Source organism: Hibiscus syriacus, unplaced genomic scaffold (assembly GCF_006381635.1).
Source record: "Hibiscus syriacus cultivar Baekdansim isolate YM2019G1 unplaced genomic scaffold, ASM638163v2 tig00109972_pilon, whole genome shotgun sequence".
In the NCBI taxonomy this organism is placed as follows: domain Eukaryota; kingdom Viridiplantae; phylum Streptophyta; class Magnoliopsida; order Malvales; family Malvaceae; genus Hibiscus; species Hibiscus syriacus.
In genome coordinates this window covers 473,261-481,942 of record NW_024062543.1, presented here as the reverse complement: position 1 = coordinate 481,942, position 8,682 = coordinate 473,261, and the positions used below count along the sequence as shown (strand labels likewise).

At 35.6% G+C, this 8,682-nt stretch overlaps 1 pseudogene; it reads left to right on the top strand.

Annotated features, from left to right (window-relative positions):
- The first annotated feature begins 338 nt into the window (after window positions 1-338).
- On the top strand, window positions 339-6,162 carry LOC120211284 (annotated as a pseudogene).
- Window positions 6,163-8,682: the final 2,520 nt, after the last annotated feature.

Here is an 8,682-nt window from a genome sequence, read left to right as displayed (position 1 = left end):
CTCGTACGCCCCCTTTCACTAGGGTTTACAGTCAAACTAGCTACAGCCTCTTGAAGCACACTAACTTGGACCTTCAGCTCATTACATCCAAGTTGTATGACTCCTATGACATCTCTTGCCTCATTCCCCAATTCACTCACTGTCTTAACCAATTCCTCTTGAATCTCCTTGACTCTCCTCATTCGATCACCAGAGATCTTATGCGCTCTAAGGGCCACTAGTGCGACTTCAATCTCTTTTAAATTTTATAGATTCACAGAACCCGTCTCATGTATTACCGAAGCTGTAACTTTTTGCTCCTCACCTCTGTGAGAGCTTATTGATCCACCATTACGCGTATGAACCGTTCCCTTTTGTTCGTTGGTACCTCTATACATGCAACACAAATAAACACCACCATTCCAAAATCAGGAAAATGATTGAGCACCACTGTACTCAATTCATAACACATATATGCTTGAATTAACGATTGAGCACCTCTGTGCTTTAATCGACAAACTGACACCTTTGTGCAGTTAAAAATGATTAAGTACCTTTGTGCTTCAGTCTAGAATCTGGTACCTCTATGCTTGGTAATGATTGAGCACCTTTGTGCTTCAATCGAAAAACTGATACCTCTGTGCAGTTAGAAATGACTGAGCATCTTTGTTCTTCAGTCTAGAATATGGCACCTCTGTGCGTTGTAATGATTTAGCACCTCTGTGTTTCAATCTAAAGTCTGGTACCTCTGCTCTTTAAAATTGATTGAGTACTTTTGTGCATCAATATAGAGTCTGGAACCTCTGTGCTTTGACAACCAATTGAGTACCTCAGTGCTGCAATCGAAATTAAGCAACTCTGTGCTCAATTCGACAATTGTGCATTGTTGTGCATCATACAGGTAACAAGAATCACCATGATTTAATTAACAGAACGAGCACTTTCGTGCTTTAACAAAAAAAAAGATCATGTACGCTATGCTCTGTTACCAAGTGTCACGGACTTAGCCTAGTTGGTTCGGTTGTTAATTCGTGAGGCACTCGAAAGGGACATTTCCCCACCAAGTCAACCTTAATCTCGAATATATGATCAAACACAAACATGAATCTGGTTAGATCTTTGCAACAATAAGGTCTTTGGACCAAATACCGAGATTGTGGGGCATAGCGGATGCACACGGTCAACCTCGGACTTCTTCAAGGGTAAAAATATTTTATTAATGGAAAAATAACATCATGTTACAGAAGACTGCGACCCTCGATGGTGTTTACAGACACATACCTTTACCTGTGGATCAGCCCAAACTCTGTCGGCTATCCACCCCTATATATATGCGAAAACATAATAACATAAATGTTACATGTAAACATTAAAATGCTCAAAATAAGGATTATATGTCCTACCCCATTCCTAACCTAAAACATTGAAATGCTTGAAAAGAGGACAAACTTATTCTACCATGCCAATAGGCCCTATACATGGTTGGCCTTGGCGTACCTACCTGGTTGTGCCCTATAAAAGGGACGACCACAACATTTTGCACCCCTTACATTCAGTGTCACTCAGTTCGTGATGCGATTCCATGTTAGGATGTCATTCATTGTACTCTCCCAACTGCCTCCTCATTGGGAAAGACTAACACAATCAGTTGACAATTGTTATTTTGAAAATAGAAGAAAGTAAGATTTCATTGGAGTTCCCTGTAGTTGACATCGAGTACCTTCAGGAGATCAAGAAAGTCATCGTGATCTTCGCGCTCTTATCGCCTTCAAGAACTGCACTTCTATCATGCTTCGTTTTGCGTATTTCTTCTTCTTCTAGCTGTTTATTTCTGGGAAAGACGCACTAAATGAAATGAGATGAAAATCGAATTCAATACTAACAGTTTAGAAAGACCAGATGATAGATTCACCGTTTCATTTGATTGATTTTCCGTTGTGTTTTCTTTTGTTGAAGGTGGCACGATGCAGGGACTTACGATGTCAGTACCAAGACTGGTGGTGGACCAAATGGCGCCATAAGGAATGAAAAGAGAGCACTCGGTTTGAAAATCGCTATTGATTTTTGTGGTCAGACTCTGATTCTTTTAACTTTCACCGATTTGATGGTTCTTTAATCCAAGTATCTAACCGTGAATTTCGCATTAATGTTTCTGCATAACTTTATAGTTACAGTTAATTTCCAATGCAATAATTTACTCTCACTTAACATGAACAACTTTTAATCAATAGGGGCTTTAACTACTATGAGTCAACTATTAATATAGGATGTAATCTTGTAAGAATTTCAAGATTGAAAAAGAATATAGATCAAGTGTCAACTTACTTAAACACTATTTTAGTATTATTATCCCTTCTCAGCATTGAAGTTTAAAAACTCCAAAAGAGGCTATCCTAGAGATGATATGAGAATGATTCTAATTTTAAAGGGACATGTAGAATCAATTATTGAGTTCTTAGATTTCACTATCCTAGAGATGATATGGAAATGATTATAATTTTAAAAGGAACTAGAAATACGCGTAACATTACCATGGCTTCTGGTTCAATCATATTTATAGAAAGATTTTAGGGTCTGGAATGGTGAAATTTGTTGTTCATATTTCTCTCAATCAAAGGGGGGTTGTGTCTTCCATGTTCTAAAAGTGGAGGCACGGTGGCAAGTATGTTGCCAAGTGGTGTGGATATAGAGTTTAACAACATAGTTACTTGCTTCTAAATTTTACGTACAAGCTTGACATCAATGTTAGACATGGTGTATGAAAGAAAGATCTTCACTAGTAAAAGTTCAGCTCACGGTCATGTAATTTGTATTATAAGTTCAAAACAATTGGGCCATCTTATTTTTATCTAACTACATAAGATTGAGTTCTTGTGGCTGCGTTAGGTTTGGGCCCTGGAGATTCAGTTGGTACATTGTCTGTCGCCTTGGCTAACAAAGAACCATCACTTTTAACTTTCAAGGTGACCTTCTATTGTCTTTTAGCAAGTAGTCTCCTTTAGAAGTTTATTCCAGCTTTTGTACGAATCTGTTGCTAAAATGTATTTGAACACACACACACACACACACATTCATGCATTTCTATCTTCACATGTATTGTATGTTATTTATGTTAGAATATACAGCTGAAAAGTAAAACATTTTTTTTATTAATTAATTTATTTATTTTGGCTAACATTTCAGAGGAAGTGAGGGCTAAGCATCCCAATATCACATATGCAGACCTATACCATGTGAGGATGGAGTTGAAAGAATTAACAAGCCTTTTATTTGAGATTTTATTGCATCATGGTGGATCAAAAAGTATACAGTCTATTCTATTCGATTTAATAGATGAAATCCTGAGATGAGGAAATTAAAAGACAGATCTTTTGCCTTTGCATTTAGAAATCACGATGATGTTGCACAAGAAAGTTCTTAAACCAATATTCTCTAGATCTTTTGCCTTTCAGAGGATATCATTACATACTTCAACCGGACTTATATGTAAAAGGGGCCCTTTTTTCTTCTGTTCAGCTATGAGGCTCTTAGAGAACTAAAGAGACATTTACATACTGATTTGATAGGAAAACAGAATTGGAAACCTCATTTCTGGAGTTTAAGGAAAGGGTTTGAGGTGCAGATTCCTCAAAACAGGGCTTCTTGTTTATCTTTTAAGTAACAGATTGTATCTATTATACATTATGTGGCAATATTAACTATAATATAAAACTTAATGCAATTGTGTTAATGCAAAATCTTGGACAGTTAGATGCTAAAATGATTACTGGTACTTAAATAGCCACTAATTCTAATCTGGTGTTAACGGTTGTATATCTGCTTTTATAATTCTTCTGTTATGTGTTTCTTTAAACTAGATGGAAGACAGAGAACCAAAAATGACCTTAATAGAATACATTATGATTGGAGTGTCATCATTATCCTGTTGGACAGAAAAGGTCATTTTTGTAATCATTTACAGCTGTTAGTTGATTCTAGTAAACATGTTCTTGAAGAATGCTTAGTTTGGATGGAGAATGTGTTTCTCTTAACAGATCTAAAGATTATTCATGATCCTTCTTATTTCTCAATCTCTACTTGGATATTGCTCTATAAATTATAATTTATTAACAAATAAATGTCTGGATTGGGATTGTTGACTAAAGGTCCATCACTCCCTTTTCCGATACTTAATAGTCTATTCAGTAAAACAAGTCCATAAGTTCGCTGTTCGGCTTTTCTGTCAAGTTTCTCCGTCTGGTTCCAGGTATGGTAGTACAGGATTCATTCATCAGCAAACTATTACCTACAAGCCTCTTCTGTACTTGTCAAGTGACTCCAATTAGATTAGTTAACAATAGTTGTCTAATTATTATCCTGTACAAGGAGAGAGTGGCTTGGTACTTATATCCATTCAATTTGGTTCATTGACGAATCAATCTTTTGCTTTTGTAAACTGCTATAGGCAAATTCCAAAGGTTTCTGTATTTTCTTTCCCTTGGAAATGAGTTGTGGAGAATCGTGATAATCAATTCTTGCACTTAATAGGGTATCCGTGGAAACCAAACTACAGTTATTAGTTCAGGGAACAGTTTCAAGTGTCATCTTGCACATGTTACCAACTTACATTGAAATGTGTATATGATCTTATCTTTCTAATTTATGAAGTTGTGGATGCTAAATTTTTCATTTCTTTATTTGTGGATCGTGGTGTTAGGTGCACCTCATAGGAGGGACATCTTTTATCGAATGGGTGTATCCGACAAGGATATTGTGGCGTTATCTGACCTTGCATGTTCTTGTCTTTTCCTGGTTTTGTTGTTTATAACTCAATATCAAACTTTTGTGTCGGCTCTGGTGTTACAGGGAAGGGCTCATCCAGAGAGATCAATTTTTGATGGTCCTTGGACTGATGAACCACTGAAGTTTTGGTAACTCTGTGTAAGATAAATCTTCTTTTGGCAGAATAATATGTTTCCTAATTACTTGGAATTCATACGAAGCCATTTACTAAGTTGAAATCAGAAGGGCTATTGAAGCTTCCAACAGATAGCTTTGTTGGATGATCCTGAGCTCTATGCAAAGGTAAAACTAAAACAGTTCATCGTTTTATGAAGCCTCCTTGAGACATTTATCTAATACACGTATGTGTATTTATTTCCTTCTTGTTACTTCGCAATGTTGCTGTGTAGTAGTTGCCTGAGTATTTTTAATATGGTTTGTATAGTTAGAAGTCTAATATAATTCTAACTCTTAGAATGTTAGATAGATAAGGATTACTAATAAATAGTTTATTTCTGTTAGAATACTTATCCTAACTATTTGTATAAAACAGTATGTACTTACCTCTATGAATATACGACTGAAATTTTTTTCCATTCATCTTTTTTTCCAATTACTTTTTTATCAGCATTCATTCATCTTTTTTTGCCGATCACGTTTATCGACATGGTACTAATTAGGAGAATGATCCTTCTCCTAACCCTAGTCGATCGTTCTTTCTCATAACCCTAGCGATCGACCATGACTTCCGCCTCGTCTACATCAGATGTCACCTCGGAAATCCTCCTAAATTCATCCAATTCAAACATCACCGATGTTTATTCCGCTTCTATCACCTGTCACGGATTGAATGGTGACAATTATATCGTTTGGTCTCAATTTGTCCGTCTTTTGGCTGGTGCAAGCATCATTATCTTTTGGAGACCATATTGGTTCCTGCTGTAATAGATCCTGATTATTCGACTTGGCTGACTGAGAATACTATGATTATGTCATGGCATCAATTCCATGATTCCTGTTGTGGGGGGAATTTTCTACCATACGAAACAGTTGTCAAAATTTGGAGTGCTGCAAAAGCGATGTATTCGAATGTGGAAAATTCAGCTGTCCTATTTGGGATTGAGTGCCAACTTGCTAGCCTTAGACAAGACAGTCTGACCGTTACTCAATACTTTACAAAAATGTCGTGTTTATGGTAGCAACTTGATTTGTTTGAATCCCATGAATGGCAATGTGTTGATGATGCCTGATTATTCAAAGAGATTACTAAACAACATCGGATATTCCAGTTTTTGTCTGGCTTGCATCGAGATCTTGATGACGTTCAGGGGCGAGTATTGGGCCTCAAGCCTTTTCCTTCCATTCAAGAAGTTTTCTCTGAAGTACGACGTGAAGAAAGTCTACGAACGTTATGCTTCCTGATTCATAGCCTGCTGAAGGATCTGTATTGCTTACTCACTACAAACTACTATGCGGCTAAAGAAAGGAAGACCTTGGTATGACTACTGTAAGAAAGTTGGCAATGTGCAAGACTATTGTTGGAAGTTACATTGCAAGCCTACAGATGAGAAGTCTTCTAAACAACATCACTCGCGTGATACTCAAGGGAATTGTGTTGTGAATATTGGTTTGCAGGGTAGTTCATTTACTAAAAAACAAATGGAAGAGTTACAACAGTTTTTTAGTCAGTTAAATCCTCATTCCCAATCTGCGTCTGCGACTTCCTCTCCTAAAGGTAGAATTTCTTCTGCTACTTTGGCTAAATCCAACACTCTTACTTGGATTGTGGATTCTAGTGCAAGTGACCATATGACAAGTGATATTCAGCTCTTTCATACTTTCCATGTCGACTCGTCCCATAGTTGATGTAACACCCCCAACCCGTATCCGACCCGAATACGAATCCGAGGTGTCACATTGACAGTTCAAAACAAGTACTTTTATAAAAAAACCATAGAAAATTTAAAACTTTCATTCTATAAAGTTAATATTTTACATAAACATGTTCAAAACCTTATCAAACTCCATCAGAGCGTACATTCTTAATAATTTTGTTTACATGCCAACATACTAATTTACATAACAGAACGTACTTTACAAAATATTTCTGATTTGATCTTCAAGTGGAGATATGATGTTCTGCTGGTACTAAGCTTGATCCTTTTGCTTACCAACACCTACGTGTAAGACACTTACATGCTAAGTTATAAACTTAGTGAGACATGTAAATACATAAAGTAAACTAACAAATGCATGAACATATCATATAATACATATCATACTTATATACCTATTTAAATCATCATTAACATATGTATCATTACTTATTTCATTGTCATTAATTCTATTATATCATATGAGCATATATTTGACATAAACATATAATATAAATTCCAAAACACAACAATACATGAATAAGTACTACTATCATATCATACACAATCACATATTATCTCATATCATAGATACACATATGCACTTATTATTATTATTATTATCCTCATTCCTATTATCATATGATTCTGAACTTATCATCTATACATGTCATATAGAACCAATACCATTTCACAAAGAACACATATATTATCATAACAAGTTATTTATTATCTTTAAAGCCCATGTATACTTCTAAGAACGTAAGGTATGTGAGTACATAGAGGTTATGCACATATATTGTCACCACATCTCGTATAATTCCCACTAGGGGCGCGTAGAATTTGTCTCGAAGGACCACTATGTCCCGAAGAATCACTTAGAACACATATGTCCCGAAGGACCACATAGAACCCTAGACTCTTGGCATGCCAACTATACCCCTAGCTCTCATAACACATAACAGGGGCATTATTATTTATGTTATCACAATTTCACATATTCATATCATTTACACATATAAGTTCATGGCTTCTTATCACATATATCGTGTAATACTCTTATAGAGTCTCATATCCTCTTCTCATGTATTTCATATCACATGTTCTTGCTTTCATATGGTCACACATCTCATGTCAATTAATCACTTATGTTCATATATCACATTTTCACTTTTCATATAATACTTCTTGTATTCTTATAAACATATATTACTTTCGCATATCTCTTGTCATATGTCTTGTCTCATAAACATATACTCAAATATATTTGTCCTCATATTATTCATATCATTTCTTACAATCACATAATGCAATTATACCATTTAACATACATAGCATATCATGTAACATTCTAATAGAATTATATCATTTATCACATATACATACATTCGCATAGACCATATGTACATATGCACATAACATCTAAACATTATAACACTACATGCTTATGTTCTAATATCCATATAACCTACAATCGGAATTAGACTTATCACAAGTCTTAATTCCCTTATGTAACCACATCTTAAAATCATGTACTCACCTGGGTCTCAATGGACACTATCAATCTCTTGTTCTTTCTTGCGAATCTTAATTTGTCAGCCTATCCGAACTTTGCTTTCGATCAATATCTATACGAATACAGAATTAATGAATGTCAAGATTCGAATTACTTGATATGATTCATATTAATATAAACTAATTCAAACTTCCAATTCAACTTTCCAACTTAAGGGGTATCGGTACTACCCTCACAGTACCGATACCTCTACTCTAGGATACCGATACCCTCCCTAAGTATCGATACCAAATTTAGCTTCGAAGTTCCCCGTGTATCGATACCCTCCACATAGGTATCGATACCTCAACCATATGGTATCGATACTATTCATACAGGTATCGATACCCCATGCATCAAATCCTCATAATTTGCATTGTGGTATCGGTACCCACTCAACAGGTATTGATACCCTTTGCCCAGATTTCCTTTTTAAGCCCGAAAATTTAACACTTTGCCCCCAAATTCTCATTGTTAACCTCTCCTCATGCCTTAAAACTTATATATACATAT